General features: G+C 39.1%; 1 long non-coding RNA gene across 2 annotated transcripts; it reads right to left on the reverse strand.

Moving 5' to 3' along the window:
• Positions 1-587: 587 nt before the first annotated feature.
• LOC140624846 (uncharacterized) lies at positions 588-11384 on the reverse strand. 2 transcript variants are annotated; one of them, XR_012024284.1, is made up of 6 exons: positions 11281-11384; positions 5173-5223; positions 4585-4696; positions 2384-2424; positions 1636-1715; positions 588-834 (listed from the first exon to the last, which is right to left on the reverse strand). It is a non-coding gene; the product is annotated as an uncharacterized lncRNA (long non-coding RNA). The 2 variants fall into 2 exon arrangements; XR_012024283.1 differs by having other exon boundaries at positions 5173-5273.
• Positions 11385-18343: the final 6959 nt, after the last annotated feature.

Here is an 18343-nt window from a genome sequence, read left to right on the forward strand (position 1 = left end):
TTCTCCAGAGCGGAGCCCACGGAGGAGTGCTGTCCTCCTGCACCCCAGGGCCGAGCTGTCGGAGCCCTTACGTGGCTCCCAACCAGGGATGCGGGATCACGGCTCTCATCCCCGAAGCAGAACAAAATCGTGGCCCCTGAACCACTTCGCCAGGGCAGTAAACAGCCCTCCGAGCGTCACGGGCTCAGCTCCGTGTGAGGCTAGTCTGCAGCCGAGAGTGTCAGCTAGTAATCGTCACATACCGCGCTTTCATCAGAAGGCTTCGGGTCACCAGCTAGAGGGGGGCGAGGGGGGCTGCAGGCAGGGGAAGCTCATTAAAACAAGCATACACGTGCACGCGCGCGCGCACACTCAGTGCTCTCTGGATTCTTTTATCTTTTTATGCTGGGAACTACTAAGCTCCATCTTCAGTTGTGATTTTTGTCAAAAGCTTGCCTGTCTTGTCCCCCCCCCCCCCATCTCTCCCCCACCCCCCCGCCGGTTCTCTTTATGGTAACTGGTTCTAGAGGAGAGCTCTTACAGATCTTTCCTTTCCAAATAAGTAGTTTTCCCTGCTTGGATTTAACATTAACATTTTATTTGCATCTTGTGAACCAACAGGAAGGCTAATGCTAGGAGACAGATGCCTTTTAATTCAGTGTTTCATAAGCTGGGTTTGAATTGCTAACATTCCGAAGGGATCTCCTAGAATTCCTTTGGGAAATTGTTCTTCTTTTAACAGCAACTTTAAGTAGCTTCTACTACAACAAATCATCCTGACTGTGGATTCAACCTGGATCCCCTCCTGTGTCTATCTGGCCCCTTTTGTTTTGAGATGGGAGTTGAAAAGTAAATCTGCAAAAGACAGAGGGACTTAGGCTCTGACATTTACTAGCTACGTGGTCTTGGTCAACTCACTTAACCTCTTAAAGCCTTAGTGTCTTTACTTATAAAAAGTGGTAACAGTAGTGCCACCCTCTTGAGACTGGTGAGGATTAAGTGAGATCACACAAATAACCGGTAGGTATAATAGAAAGAGGTCTGGCTTTGGAGAGTAGTCAGAGTCTAGTTAAAAATCTCCTGCTCTGCCCTTACTCAGCGACTGACCTTGAGCAAAAGTCAGTCTCATAATTAAAGTTTGATGACATAGTAAAGTACCACCTTCAAAGGTTACGGCTAGATTGGATCAAAATATATTCTATAAATTAAGGATATTTTGCACACATACACATGTGTGGAATTCTGAAACCAATGTATATATACACACACGTGTGTATGTATAATACATATTTGTAGAGTCACTTGCTTCTAGAGTCTCATAGAAGAATATGTCATAGTTTAGGAAAATGCCTTGATAAGCCACTTGCAACAGTAACTCCAAAGGCTATTAGCTATATTTAGCTAAGGCCAAGAAAGTGATGGTCATACTACTCTATATTAAGCAACATAATAAAAATTAAGGTAGGAATTATAAAATAATAAAAAATAAACATAGGAGTTTAACAGGGGAGTGACGGGAAGATGCTGAGAGAGAGGAAGGGACAAGGACCAAGTCATTTGGGTTTGGAAATGGTTGAAAGCCTTTAAATATACTTTAATTAAATAGTAACTGCTACTGACCACTTACTGTATGTGAGGTTATTCTAAGCAACTTACACAAACTAATGAAATAATTCTCCCCTCAAAAAAATCCAATGAGGTAGGTGCCGTCAGCGTCTTCATCTTATTCATGAAGCCTGAAGCCCAGAAATAAGAAGGTCACGTAATGATTCAGAATAATGGTAAAGCCTCTTTTCTACCCCAGGTACTTTGATTCTAGATGATTCCAATGGTATTTACCAGCCAGTTTAGTCATGCATCAGAGCATCATAATGGCTACTTCTTACTACAAGAGGTCAGATGAATAATGTTCAGCCAGAGAAAACATATTTGATTTTAGAGCTTCATCCCTATCCAGTTTGCTCATCATTATCCACTTTGCTTATCAGAGATGTCTAACAATAAATTTATGACTTTTTGTTTGGAAGGCTTGAATTAGATATAAATTTGTTCATCATCTGAAAACTTTAATAAAGTCTCCTACCCTCAAACACATTTTCCTTGGGGAAATTAACTAATCAAGCAGTGCATCCTATCTGTATGAGCCAGCACAGTGCATATGAGATGTCAAGGCCATTTTTAGACTGACGTAATTTACTGTAAGCAAAAACTCAGAGTTAAGAAATTTGAGAATATAAGCCCCACAAAATAATGTAGTGAAGAGAATGTTTGTCCTTTGAAATCTAGGGAATAGGGGATTTCATCTACCTTATCTTGTTCTTTAGAGGAAGAACTTTTCTAGCTGCATCTGGATCACAACTGCTTTTGTTAAACTAAGAATACATAGTATTCCAATAATATTTACCAGTTATTCATGCATCAGAGCATCATACTGGGTACTTCTTACTGGAAGAGATAAAATGAACAATGTTCAGCCAGAGAAAATATATTTCATGCTACCAAGAACATGAAAAGAGTTTTGCATTTTCAATAAAAAAGAAATCATCTGTCAGGACAGTATGTTCAAAGCACAGTAGGCTAATTTCCTACTTAGAATCTATTAAGATGAGAACTGAAGACCTCTAAAGCTCAGACTAGGACCTTTTGCCCTGTTTTAAAACATTAAACAACAGAATGTGACAACATAGTCAGGTCAGGCGGGTGAACATTTGAAAAGTTGAGATGATTTGTGTTGTTCTAATGTAAACAATTTCCCACTGGAAATGAAATATCACCAAGATGGCTTTGGAGACTGATGACATTTTTCCCTACCACCTTATATCACAGTGCTCCCTGTGCCATCCTAGTTTTTGAACAAAATTTGTATGCAGTTCAAGGGCATGCAATAAATCTAATTCACTTTCTTCCCCCTACCTCCCCAGTGGGATTTACACATTTCTAGCTAATACTTTGCAAATACATTGAGCACTCTAAAAATATTTGTTTGAATGGTAAGTGATGATAAAGAGTTGTTTTTTCTATAGAACATAAACCTTGAAACAAATTTATAAAAGATAATGATATAAGGAGATGAAAGGGGTTTCAAGACTAGTATGATTCTGGTATCAATTCCAATGTGTTGTCTTTTCCCCACACCACCAATCAATTCTCAGACACTAGCTGATTGTCCTACAATTCAGCTCAATTCTGACATTATCTACCTGGAGATAGCATCAGACAGATGGGAGAGATTGATGAGGCTAGGTGTGTGAGGAGAGCAGAGCTTTCATGGTCTCTGAGCACACAACTCTCCCCACATCTCCACATATTCAACGACCTGGAAGCTCTCTGAACCTGGTTCTTCCGGATTTTGTAAAGGCTTCTCTACATAGGCACGACTGATTAAATCATTGGCCGCTGGTGATTTAACTCAGTCTCTGCACCCTTACCCCTCCCAGGAGGGATGGGACTGAAAGTTCCAACCCTCTAATCACACAGTTGATTCTCCTAGCAACCAACCCCTATCTTTAGATTGCCCCAGGGCTTTCCCAAAGTAACTCATTAACATAACAAAAGACACCTTGCTCTTATCACTTAAAAAATTCCAAGAGTTTTATGAGCTTTGTACCTGGAATGGGTCCAAGACCAAATACATATTTCTTATTATAAATCATAATATCACAACTAGGCAGACTAAAGTTTAGGAAAGGCAAGGGGAAATGAGTCAAGTCTTAGTCACCATAGTGAAAACTTTGAAATATAAAGTGAAGAAACTTAATCTACCGGAGGAAGAGAGTGATAAAAACTATTTGACATTAATGAGAATAAAACAAGAAGGGCCATGCCTTTTTGTTTAAAAAGAAGGCTGAAACGGGGAGGAGGGAAGGCATGCTGAGAATAGAAGCCTGACTAGTAAAATTTCTAAGTGACCAGGCAGGAGATGGGCAAGGATCTGGGTTAATGCACTGATGTCAAAGATTGAAACAGAGGGCTAAATTGGATTTATATTAAGTCTAGGAAGATACGAATATTTTAAAGAGTCATAGAGATTATGTAGATATAAGATAAAACTCTGGAAAAAAAAAGATAAAACTCTGATATATTTCTGGACCCTAAGATTTTTTAACGTCAGTAATTCCTAGAATCACTCTAGATATGGATTGGAGGGCAGATGGGTATCTGTCCTACTAAGAAGTGTTCTCTTGAATTTTATTGTTTAATTTCAATTGTTAAACAGTATTATCAGTCATCGTGTTAATAAAATTTTGCAACTCGTGTCCTCAATAACGTTAGCTAATAAAGATTTATCCCTGGAGCTCAGGAAGGCAAAAACTTCCAAAGCCTATGCTAAACACTATGTTCTTACTTCAAACTGTAGATTGCTTAGTGTGTGGGTACAAAAAGGAATGCACAGCTATTTCAACATAGAAATCCACTTAGTCATTTTCCTTCCTGTCTTAGGCATGAGGAATGGGCAAAAGAGTCTAGCTAAACTATTTAGCCATGGAACTTAACAATAACTAAAATGAATGTCAAAAACTCTGAGTGTATCAAACTCTCATAATTCATTAGTGATTTCAGTAGGTGCAAACAGTTTACTCAAAAAGTGTACTGGTTTATTTTCACCTTCTCTTCAGAGTTCTCTGCATATTGTCAACTTTCAACTGACATAAACCGCTCTTTAAGTTTTCAGTAAGTAAAATGAGTCTCAGAGTGTGGTTATTCAGATACTTGATACCTTAAAGGAAAAAAAATTAACTTGATTAATTCTCATGAAGTTATCTAGTTATCTCTACTTGCTTTGCCATATACCTACTAGCCATTGCAATCTATGAAAAGCTCATTCAGGAATTTGAGGTGGAAATATAATGACTATAGAAATAAGAAAACAATGAACATTTGATTTTTTAAAGCAAACAAATCACCATGGATTTAATGGGCTTTCAGAAAGCCAAATTAATTAAATACAACTTTCAGTTTATCCATACCATTTCCCCTTAAAATAAGTAAGACGGTTGACTTTACAGGAAAGTATGAAGAAGAAATGCTTAGATAAACATATAATCCCGAAGGAGTGATAATAATTAGGGGGGAAAGGCTTAATAACACTGAATAAAGGCTCATTGATTATGCAATATAAGAAAGAGCCTTAAAATTTTAATGCTTTTCAGAGCCTCACAGGTAATTTAGATGAATCTTTATTTAAATACAAACCTTTTTCTTCTAATGTAGGCTTATTCTGAAGTCCAAATTCCTACTTCTCCCCTGTTGAATCATTCAAACCATGGTGGTCTCCTCACAACTCCTAAATATACCTACAATATTCCCACGTCGGAGACTTTGCATTTGCTATTTCTAATCCTTGGAACTTTTTTTCCACAGTTATTAGTGGGGCTTACTCCATCACCTCTTTCAGGGTATATCCTCAAATGTTACCTTCTATTGACCCTTTTAATGATTAACTATTTAAAATTTCAACTCCCAGGGAAACCTAAGTGGCTCAGTCAGTTAAGCGTCTGACTCTTAATTTGGGCTCAGGTCATGATCTCAAGGTTGTGATATCAAGTCCCACGTGGGGCTCCATGCCCAGCATGGAGATTCTTAAGATTCTCCCTCTCTCCTTCTATCCTCCTCCACTCCCTCTCTTAAGAAAAATAAAGAAGTAAAAATAAATAAATAAATAAAATAAAATTTCAACCCCTAGCCTCAATACTTTATCTCCCTTTCTGCTTCATTTTTTCTGCATAGACTCTATCACCATACAACATAATATATATTTAACTTATATATCTTAAACACTGAATATTGAATATCTGCCTCTCTTTGCTTGACTGAAAGCTCAACAAGAATAGAAATTATGTCTTTTATTTTCTGTTATATGCGTAGAATAGACAGACGCATAGTAGGCCCGCAATACTATTTGATTAATGACTTAATGAATTCCTGAATACATGGATGAACAATAAATGATTGTGCAAGGTAGTAACAATCAAAGTAACAGTAAACTGATACAGGTGGGGCTTCTTTAGCTAAAGTTTGATAAGCAGCCTGATGTTTTACTGCCTCCTTAAATTTTATGGCTTTTCACAAGTTAGAAAACCCAAACAAAAAAAGCACCCAGTTGAAAGGGAGAAGATAAGGGGTTAATATACAAAACATATAAAGAACTTATGCAACTCAACACCAAAAAGCTGATTAAAAAAATAGGCAGAAGATCCAAATAGACATTTTTTCAAATGTTTATTCAGATGACCAACATGCACAGGAAAAAAAAATGTTCAACATCACTAAAATGCAAATTAAAATAACAATGAGATATCACCTCACAGCTATCAGAATGGCTAGAATCAAAAACACAAGAGGGGTGCCTGGGTGGTTCATTTGATTGGGCATCTGACTCTTGGTTTCAGGTCAGATCATGATCTCAGGGTCATGAGATCGAGGACTGTGTCAGTCTCCACATTCAGTGTGAAGTCTGCTTGAGAGCCTTTCTCTCTTCTTCTGCCCCTCCCCCCACTCACGCTCTCTTTCTCTCTCTCTAAAATAAAAATAAGTAAATGAAATCTTTTTAAAATAAGACAAGAAATAATAAGTGTTGGCAAGGGTGTGGAGAAAAAGGAACACTTGCTCACTGTTGGTGGAAAGATAAATTGGTAATTGGTGCGGTCACTATGGAAAATGGTATGGAGGTTTCTCATAAAATTAAAAATAGAAATACCATATGATCCAGTAATTTCACTTCTAGATATTTACCCAAAGAAAACAAAAACCTTAATTTGAAAAGATATATGTACCCTTATGTTTATTGCAGCATTATTTATAATAGTTAAGATATGGAAGCAATCCAATGTTCATCCATAGATGAATGGAGAAGAAGATGGGGTATATACACAATGGGATATTAGTCATAGAAAGAAATGAAATCTTTCAATTTGTGACAATGAAGATGGATTTTTTTTTCTTTTTTGATATTTTGTTTATTTATTCATGAGAGACACAGAGAGGGAGAGAGGCAGAGACACAGGCAGAGGGAGAAGAAGGCCCCATGCAGGGAGCCCGACGCAGGACTCAATCCCAGGTCTCCAGGATCACACCCTGGGCCAAAGGTGGCACTAAACCACTGAGCCACCTGGGCTACCCAATGAAGATGGATCTTCAGGATATTAGGCTTAGTGAAATAAGACAGAGAAAGACAAATACTGTATGATCTCATTTATATATGGAATTAAAAAAATGAACAAACAAGCAAATAGAAATAGGCTTATATATACAAAGAATAAACTAGTGGTTGCCAGAGGGGCAGGGAATGGGAGGATGGACAAAATAGGTAAAGAGGATTAAGGAGTACAAACTTCCTGTTAAAAAATAAGTAAGTCATGGAGATTAAAAGTACAACATAGGTATATAGTCAATAATATTGTAACTACATTATATGATGACAGGTGGTGACTATACTGGTGGTGAGCATCGAGTAATACATGGCATTGTCAAATCACCAACTTGTTTACCTAAAACTAATATAACATTGTATGTTAACTATATTCCAATAATAAATATATTTTAGAAAGAAAAAAATTTTTTAAAAAAACCACTGAGCCAATCCAACTACATCATCTGACAGACAAGGTAACACAGTCCCAGAAGTCACAAGACTTCACGAAAATTAACACAGCTTTGGCTACCACTTTTGCTCAAATGCAAATAGACCACTTTCAGTTACAGTAAATATACAAGACACCCTATAACTTTTAAGTCAAATTCTGAGGGTAATAGAAAAATTTGGATGCATATCAGATAACATTAATCAATTTCAAATATAGTGCATTTACCCAAACTCTTTTCAGAACAAACATTCTGAATAATGTTCTGTATAACATTTCACTAAGGCATGATTAGGGATGCAGTACCAATATTGAAAAGTCTACAGAGGCGGTTCAGTGTTCAAGATTTTAAGCCTCAATGTTCTTTATACTTTGTTCTTTACAGGGTGGATTTGGCAAAATTATAATATAAAGCAATGTATTCCACAAACACAGATGATTCATAACCTATGAGGTTAGCAGTGCTATAGGACAAATATTTAATTTAGTGTCTAGCATTTTAACTTTGCATGGAGGTGTTTAATATGTTTACTTTTCTTTGTAAGGGCAAGAAATTCACTTAATAATTGTACCTCAAGGTGAAATCCCTGTGAGAAAATGCAATGCATATTGTAAAAGCTATATAAGACAACACATGAAAAGATTTGTAACATGTACATGCTTTCATTGAAATTACCAGTATCTGTGATGTATTCTAACTGGTAAATTAAATAATTTTAGGCTATTGCTTCCAGTTTTGTAATTCTGTTAAAACTGGTTAATTGATACATCTCTTAAGGAAAGTGATTTGCCTTTTTATAGAGAATGACATCCAGGTTATAGAGTGAAGTATTTTGTCCAGAGGTGGTTAACATATCAAGTTATAAGAAAATTCCCAAAGAATATAACTCTCAATTATTTTTCCTAGACTCAAGGACATTTCAAAAGATGGCAAGGTCCAGAGTTATTCCTTAGATTTTTTTCGGGGCTTAGACAAATTTTGACTTCAGGACTCAATAGGCACTACATTCAACCTTTAAAGGCAAAGCCCCGTCAACGGGGACTTGAGAAGCTTAAGTAGATGGGGTCTTGCACCACTGGGCCTGAGACCCTTAGTTACTCAGGTCTTTTCCCCAGGCCAGCAACTGAATCATCTTCTATTCCCACTTTGTCCCTCCTACAGTCTTCAACTTCTGGGATCTTCTCAGAAAAACTAAGAAAAATTCCAGATGACTCTATCTTGAGGTGATTCTTCACCATCTGCTTAAATATCTGCCATGAAAGTTAAAAAGAAAAGACTTGATGCCGAGTTGTTCTTCCAGTTCTAAAACGATCAGCAGCATCTCTCTCTCCTCTTTTCCATCCCAACTTAATACCTTGTCTTTTGCCTGTTCTGTGGAGGCTCAGCATCTTGAGGCAGATAATAAAGCCATGATAATTTATGAATAAAGAAATGACTGTATTGTGGTCTATATGCCAATAAAAGAAAGAGATGCCCAAAGAGAGATGAGTCACAGATGAGAGAAACCAAATAAAATAAATTAACATATCTTAGAATACAGGCCAAAAAAGAAATTTAGCTCTTGATATTTCCCATCCTCGCTCCTCTGCCTCCAAATTTTTTTTTTTTTTTTTTTTTTTTTTTTTTTTTTTTTGTTAAGGAGACATTATTTTCATAATCTCAGTCAGCCAGCAAGAGTTTGTCATAATGTTAGGGAATTCTTTTTACTAAGGTTTTTGTAATAGGTTAGTTTCAACTAAAAGTGACAAAAACTTTAGTTCAAGGAGTTTAACAAGAAAGAAAGAAAGAAAAAGAAAGAAAGAAAGAAAGAAAGAAAGAAAGAAAGAAAGAAAGAAAGAAAGAAAGAAAGAAAAAGAAAAGCAACCAGAAGGTATTCTATGGGTTTAAATGACTGGGAATTCCAAATGTAGATGTTTAGGCATAGCAGGATCAAGGCCTTTGAACAAGATTGTCAAGGCTCTTTGTCCTTTTTCCATACCTTAGCTTCACATGCCTTTGCTTGTCTTTGACTATTTTCTCAATTTCCTCTTTTGCAGTCTACATACTAAGAAGATGATTATTTTCAGGCCTTAGCCTATATGCACAGAGACTGAAATCCTAAAGGGAGAGGTATCTGCCCACTTATGAAAAAAAGTTTGATTGGCTTTACTAATCTCTTGAGTAATTTACTGTGAATTAAAAGATCCAGGACCATGACTGCTCAGACCTGAGGCAAATGTCCACGCCTGCAGCCAGGGCAGGTGGGTATCATGAGTGACAGTACTCAGAATCACAGGAGTGGGAGGCCATTCTCCAAACAGCAAACAAAACAGTAGACCTCCATTTCATTTCCTTTATATTCTTTTTTTTTTTTTTTAGACTTTATTTATTTATTCACGAGAGGCACAGAGAAAGAGACAGAGAGACAGAGACATAGGCAGAGGGAGAAGCAGGCTCCCTGTGGGGAGCCTCATGTGGGTATCGATTCCAGGACCTCCGGGATCATGACCTGAGCCAAAGGCAGACGCTCAACCACTGAGCCACCCAGGTGCCCTCTTTATATTCTTTTTTATCGGTTCTTAGGATGACTATGTTTTCTGCTGAGATTATGTATAACAAGGGTTTTTGGTCATTGGGGGATGGGGAGGGGATAGAAATATCATCATCATCAGGAAACTAATTTTGTTTTCATCCTTTCTCCTTGTAAAGGGCTAGCTTGTTGCCACGGAAGGAAAACAGGTGTCATTTGCAGATACTTGTTAATGTTTTTTCTCCTTACTATCCTGTGCACTGATTATGTGGGAATAAGAGAAGCATTGATATTGCTTTATGCTCAGAGTGACAAGACAAATATTCTGAAGTACTTGTAAATATATTGATTTCTCCTGGATACAGGGTTATTAAAAGGTACATTCAGACTGTCTCACAGAACAAATGGGTATTTCTTCAGGACCTCTTTTGTCTTCTTTCTCTCTTTCTTCCTTTTTTTCAATTTTTTTTTTAAGATTTTATTTATTTATTCATGAGAGACAGAGAGAGAAAGAGGCAGAGACACAGACAGAGGGAGAAACAGGCTCCATGCAGGAAGCCTGACATGGGACTCAAACCCGGACCCCGGGATCACTCCCTGAGCCAAAGGCAGAGGAGGCTCAACCACTGAGCCACGCAGGCATCCCTCAAGATTTTTTTTTTTTTTTAATTTTTAAGTAATCTCTACACCCAGTATGGGTCTGGAACTCACAACCTCAAGATCAAGAGTCACGAAATCCACTGACTGAGCCCGTCAGGAGCCCCTCAGGACCTCTTTTGAAAGTGAGCACTTAGTAAGTTTATTCACCTTTATAGTGTGTATATTCACTAAAGCTCATTTTCCATCAATTTATCTTGCCATAAAGAAAGAGAAATAGAGATAACTAGCCAAAAATCCACATTGGCCAATCTTTTTGATTCATGTAACCCTGATTTCCAGTCTTTTGAATCTGTTTTTGGTTGTATCAGCCTTTTAGACAAATGTCTTCTGAAAATTTAAGAAAAGTCCAGGGAGCTTGGATCTCTCTTTACTAGCAAATTTCCACCCCTCAGGGATAGTAAACTTTAAGCCAGAGCTGCCCCCAGCCAATTCTAAATCACACTTTCAAGTTGATCTAACTACAAATGAGCTCAGTCTGTCTACTTTCTTTGAATATAACTAACCTAATCCTCATCCCAGCCTTCACTACCCCTTCTTTCTCCAAGGATTACCCCAGATCTCTTCTACTTCTTTCTCACACACAGCCCACGTCTGCTCCTCCAAGGTGCAGTTGTATGCTGGAGGCTCTCCAGAGCCACTTGTGTGCATGACTGACTTCCCAATGATGACTTCAGTGATGTCACAATGGCAGCTTGAAATCTACTATTGTAGAGGACTTGTACCCCCTGGAAACTGGAATTGGCCACACTACGAATCAGAGCTGTTTTTTTGTTTGTTTTTTTTTTGAGCTGTTTGGTTTTTGTGTTTGAGAGCTGGCTGTTAAATCATTGCCCTTGATGTACCATTCAAAACGTTGATCAGGAATGATTCTGGTTGCATGTTGACATCACTCGGATTTGCCCTTTCTTTCACTGTAATAGCCACAATGTTAAAAAAAGGATCATCGTAGTATCTTGCTTAGTGTATGTGATAGGGAATCCCCAGTAAATGCTACTTTAGAGCATATTGACAGCATAGGCATTTGGATATGCGGAATGTGTGCCCGGGTATTTCTTTGCACATTGCAGCAGAGAAAGGCAGGAACACCTAGCGAAGAGAGCACTAGTTTAGGAGTAAGGATGTCTCCATTTCAATCTTAGTACACAACATATAAAAACTGTGGGAACTCTGGGATCAGATGACGCTAGTTTTGAATCCCCCTTGTCTCTAATTATCTGTGCAGCCTTTACCAGGTTACTGACCTCAGCTTCCTCATCTGTTAAATGGACTTAGGAGTTGCTTTGTACTTATTTTCAAAAATTAGGAGGGTCAAATGTTTTAAGAGATGCTAAGTATGTGGACCATAGTCTCTAAATAAAAGGCAGCTATGATCATTCTTCCACTAGTCGATTGTGTGGTTTAATCTTCCTAAGTTTCACAGACTTTAACTATGCCTGTAAAAGCAAAAGGACTGGTTTGGGGCTCTTTTAAGAGGTCTTTTTATTTTGAACAAAATTCTTTGTGCCTGAAGTCCCTTGTTCTAAGAAACAGGTAGCACACTAACGCCAATCTTCTTCGGTGAACAAAATCCCTCCTTTCCAGTCTCACAGCTCCTAGCTCAGGCCCCCATCATCTGTACAGCAAGTTCCCAACCGGTATCCCTGGCATCTGGCTCTACTTTCCTCTTCCCAGACTTCCCCTGGCCATCCTAAGACAAACAGTCCAATAGAAAGACAAATTTGATTATGTCACTCCCTTTCTTTAAAATCTCCGCTGGAGTCATTTTACCTACAAGATGAAAGCCAAACTTCCCAGCAAAATCTCTAGTCCTTGACATTCTTGCCCCTAGTTTCCTATTGGACGATCTTAGTTTCATATCACAACACTATCTCAGGAACCCTTCATGTAATCAGATTGAACTGTTTCCTAAACATAACCGTGGCAGCCTTTCTCAACTTGAGACATTGCTGGTATAGTTTCTTCAGCCCAAAGTGCACCAACCATCCCGTCCCTTTGTTTTCCTGGGATACTCCTACTCCTGTTTCAAGACCCACCTCACAAGTCAAGTTGGCTTTTAAGCCTTCCGGGAGCCACCTGGGCGGTGTTAGTCATGCTGCTTCTGTATTCCTACAATGCTAGCACTCACCTCTTTGAATTATATTTATCTGTTTGTAAGTCTGGCTCCTCCACTGAAACAGTGACTCCTTAGAAGTGATGTACCACAAGTCTGGAGTCAGACTGTCTGGTTTACAAACCCCTGCACCAGCACACACTATATATATGAGCTTGAGGAAGCCACTCAGCTTCTTTAATCTCAAGTTTTCTCACCTATAAAATGAAATGCTCCATCATAAAAGTCCTCATAATAATTAAAAGAGAAAATGCATGTAAGGCTCCTACCCGTGTATCTGCCATACATTAAGGGCTGATGAATATTATACAAGATAATGTTTTTGATGGTAACGATAGGGGAGGTAGGAGAGCTAGGAGCGTGGCAGGAGGAGAGAGAGTGATGAAGAAAAAAAAGAAAGCAAGCAGCACACTTAACTTTGCAGTCCTTGGACCACTTCCCAGTGTCTGGCACCTAGGAAGTGTTCAACGCATGTTTCTTGGTTGAATGTTGTGCTACTTTACAGCACAGCTGAAGTGATAGTTACCAGCTCTTTTCTCATATGTGAGTCCTGGATTTTGAATGAACTTTCCGGATGCCAGCAGCTGCGGTGCTGATGGAGAGGGGGAGTAGAGGAGGACAAGGAGGGGAGGAGAGAGAAAAGGATCGTATTGGGAGTGCACAGGACAAGGCAAATTACCCTACTTTCCAGTTTTGTCTAAGTATTTCTACTGTTTTTGTTATTAGGAACTAAAACAGCCTTCAGGAAAAAAAAAAAAAAAAGTGAAGAGGTGCTGGATTCCCAGACTGCCGAGCAGCCCCACCGCTAGGCACCACCTGGGTCTAAGGACAGTCAAAGCAAACTTCTTTGATGTGCTTGGAGAGCCCGAGGGCAAAACAGCAAGCAACCCAGCAAGGGGTTGGAATGCAAGGGGCCTGGAATGAAAATGTGTGTTCCTGCGGGGGACCCAGGGGGTGGAGGGAGGGACACAGCTCACTTAATAATGAAACCCTTGGACTAGAAAGGACTGGAACATGGGGAGTGCAAGGCATGAATGGAATAGCTTCCTCTGAAGGCCTTTATGCAGATAAAAACCTGATGCCCAGGACTTAGAAACTGATAGACAGTCGTTCAATTAATCCAAAAGACCAGGGAATTATGCTAGGGGTGCAGTGAGGGTGGCAAATGAGAGAATAAATTGGGGCAGAAGAACGAGAAGGTAGAGAGAGAAGCAGTGCTACTGCATTGATTACAAAGAATAAGAAGGGGTAAAAAAAAAAAAAACTGCTCCCTTGTTTTCATTAAATAACGGATGTTCCCCGAACCAGCAGTGGTGGATGATTTGCTTTTGCACTTGGTAGTAAAAAACAAAACAAAACAAAACAAAACAAATAAAATATAAAATATAAATAAAATAAATAAAATATAAATGAAATGAAATAATAAAATAAATAAAATGAAATAATAAAATAAGTAAAGTAAAAAATAAAATAAATAAAATGAAATAATAACATAAATAAAATAAAGTAAAATAAAAAATAAAATAAATAAAAATAAAATGAAATAAAATATAAATAAAATGAAATAATAAAATAAATAAAATAAAGTAAAATAGGGATCCCTGGGTGGCGCAGCGGTTTGGCGCCTGCCTTTGGCCCAGGGCGCGATCCTGGAGACCCGGGATCGAGTCCCACGTCGGGCTCCCGGTGCATGGAGCCTGCTTCTCCCTCTGCCTGTGTCTCTGCCTCTCTCTCTCTCTCTGTGACTATCATAAATAAATAAAAATTAAAAAAAAAAAAGAATAAAATAAAGTAAAATAAAAAATAAAATAAAATAAAAATAAAATGAAATAAAATAAAATATAAATAAAATGAAATAATAAAATAAATAAAATAAAGTAAAATAAAAATAAAATAAATAAAATGAAATAATAAAATAAATAAAATAAAGTAAAATAAAAAATAAAATGAAATAAAATATAAATAAAATGAAATAATAAAATAAATAAAATAAAATAAAAAATAAATTAATTAATAAAATAAAATAAAATATAAATAAAACGAAATATAAAATATAAATAAAATAAGTAAAATAAAATAAAATAAATAATAAAATAAATAAAGTAAAATAAAATAAAGATAAAATAAATAAAATAAAATGAAATAATAAAATAAATAAAATAAAATAATAAAATAAAATAAAATAAAATAAAATAAAATAAAATAAAATAATAAAGAAATGAAATAGGGGATCCCCGGGTTGCTCAGCGGTTAGCGCCGCCTTCAGCCCAGGGCGTGACCCTGGAGACCGGGGATCGAGTCCCGCGTGGGGCTCCCCGCGTGGAGCCTGCTCCTCTCTCTGCCTGTGTCTCCGCCTCTCCCTCTCTCTCTCTGTGTCTATCATGAATAAATAAATAAATTTTAAAAAGCAAAAAAGAAATGAAATACAATAAAGGTAGGGAGGAAAAAAAAGAAGGAAAGAACAAGGAAAAGAGCGATGCTTTCGTCGGGCTCCCCCCTGCGCCTCCGGCCCTCGCCGCCCCCCAGCCCTTCCTGCAGAGCCGAGCTGGTGTGGAGCGCAGCCCGCGAGGCCGGGAAGCTGACCTGCTCCCCCCGCCCCCACCCCCGCCGCCTCGCACACCCGCTGCGGCCCCGAGGGCGCGTCGCTGCAGCTGGAGCCTGGCCAGGCGCTGCGATCCTGGGCCTGAAGCCGCGGAGGGAGTCCTGTCCGCGCCCCGGGAGGGGGGCGCCCCGGGGTCCTACCCCCGCGGGAAGGGCCACCGCGCCTGCTGTCGGTGACGGTGACGAGCAGTCCTGACTCCTGTCCCGAAGTGGGGGGACTGGCCTCCACGGAGGAATGCCCCCCCCCCCCCGCGGGCGTTGAACAGAATACGCAAGTACCCTGTGGTTCTTTTATTATTATTTTTTTTTAGATTTTATTTATTTATCCATGAGAATGAATGAATGAATGATAAATAAATATTTATTCATGAGAATAAATAAGTAAAGAGAGAGGCAGAGACACAGGCAGAGGGAGAAGCAGGCTCCCTGCAGGGAGCCCAGATGCAGGACTCATCCCTCGACCCTGGGGTCATGACCTGAACCGAACAACGGCAGGTGCTCCACCGCTGAGCCCCCCAGGCGTCCCTACTGTGTGGTTCTTGTCATTATCATGGACAGGTTTTCCCAAAGAAGTCCGAGGTTTTCCCAAAATTTTGCCTGGCAATGCTCCCAGTAGCCCCACTTAACCTTATAACCCCCCATTACAGATGGATTTATTTTCCAGATAATACTGTCTACCCATGATGATCCCACTTAAAGGGATACCTGAACCTCCCAAGGATAAATGCAACTACTGTTACCCAAAGGAATTCTCCGGAACCAGGAATAGGTGACTCTTGGAAGGTTGCAGCTTGAATGGCTCCTCTCACAACTGGAGACAGCCTTGTGAAATACCTGACAAAACGGCCCGAGTTGGTTGCACAAAGTGAGAGGCCTGCTCATCTCTGAGTGGTTCCGGGAGATTGTGTTATGTGTGGGTGAGACTACTGATCAAGGCATAACTGATACATAGAAAGTTACAGAACTGATGGGGGAAACGACATCATAAGAAATCCTTGGACAATATCTGAAAGGGAGCATTTAATTCTCTGCCACTTCAAGCAAAAGGAACGGTTGAGCTTTCACAATGCCTGTACATTACCCAGTCAGCCAATAAAATATAATCCCCACTCAGGCAATTAGAGGAGATCGCAGGGTTGCAGTTGCAGTTGGGATTTTTAGCTTGGTTAAAGCAAATAAAATACTGTAGAAGAAATGAAATCAAACTTGTTGAAACTTGGATTTGCAGAAATATAAGGTAGCTTGGAGAAGATGAATTCAGGTGGAAAATGACCTTTTTATTATGTTCAGGAAGGCATTAGAATGTCAGGAGAAATGCTGGGAAGGAGATTTATTACTATAAGCACAGTTGACAAGTTCCATTTTGTTGAGTATCTTGGATGGAGGAAGGAAACCCGCATTTCAGGAGGCGATTAAAAAAAGCTCTGCAAAGTGCTCAGTAATCCAAGAAGACTGGAGTGGGGAAGGGACGTGTTGCTCTTGGTCTCTGAGAGGCTCCAGGAAGCCTCAAAGGACCCCTCTAGTTCACCACACATTTGCCTGTTCCTTGTCAGACTATTTGTACCAGGGGGATTCTGTGAGCTCTGAGATGGGAGGGATACAATGTGTGCGTGTACTTGTGTGCATGAGTGTGTGTATATATACTTATATTCAGAGATTCAAAGTAAATATATGGACATATATAGTCAAATATCTATATGTGTGTCTATATTCAGAGATTTAGAGGGCATTGTCAAAAATATAAATTATTTTTTGTACTAAAGTGAAGTAATAGGTAGCTATTGTTTTATATTTTGAAGGCCATGTCCATTTGAGATATATACACACCTATGTTGCCTTGAGGGCTAGCATCCTCATTTTAAGATGAGGAAATGTGGATAAAATAAGGGAAATGAGGGATGCCTGGGTGGTTGAGTTGGTTAAGCATCTGCCTTCAGCTCAGGTCATGATCTCAGCGCCCTAGGATGGAGCCCCATGTTGAGTTGGGCTCTGAACTCAGTGGGCGTGAAGGAGAGTATGTTCCTCCCCTCCTCTCTCTGCCCCTCTCCCTTTACCCCACTCGTACACACTCTTTTTCTTAAATAAATGAAATGTTTGAAAAAAATAAGGGAAGTGATTTTCCCATTGTCCTTTTCACTTTGTCACAAAATCATTCACAGTATTTGTGATTCATAAGCATGAGCTTTAAAACCACATGGACTTCAACACAATCTCCCCCCACACCCCTGCTCTTTTTTGAGTAGGTCCATTATGGATTCCAATGTGGGGCTTGAACTCATGACCCTGAGATCAAGACTGAGCTGAGATCAAGAGTCACCTCACCAACTTAGCCACCCAGGGGTAACACAGCCCTTTATTTTATTTTTATTTATTCATGAGAAACACAGAGAGAGAGAGAGAGGCAGAGACACAGGCAGAGGCAGAAGCAGGCTCCCTGCCAGGAACCCGATGTGGGACTCAAACCCCAGGACTCCAGGATCACGCCCTGGGCTGAAGGCAGGGGCCGCTGAGCCATCCAGGCGCCCCAACACATCCATTTTCTAAACCATCTCCCTCTTTCCTTTTTAGTTTGAATATTTAATTGAAATTCTGTTAAAATTTTCAACAATTCTCCATACATGCTCACTTCCTGTTCTTTTTCTTTGTTTTGTTTTTCTCCTTAGCACTTTTATTTAATGCACTTTGCATTTTACATGTGCAGCTTGGTTTTTTGCACATGCTTTTCTGCTCCAGGGAATACATTCAGTGAAGGGAAGGAATTATTTTCAGTGTGGAGGGGGGGGAGGGAATGCAAGTGGGGACTACTTTTTATTCTGTTGTATTCCCAGTGCCAAAAAAAGTACTTAGCAAATAGTAGGCACTCAGTAAATATTTGTTAAATGAATACACATATGCGTGAATGA

This window comes from Canis lupus, chromosome 35, assembly GCF_048164855.1.
Source record: "Canis lupus baileyi chromosome 35, mCanLup2.hap1, whole genome shotgun sequence".
NCBI classification, from domain to species: domain Eukaryota; kingdom Metazoa; phylum Chordata; class Mammalia; order Carnivora; family Canidae; genus Canis; species Canis lupus.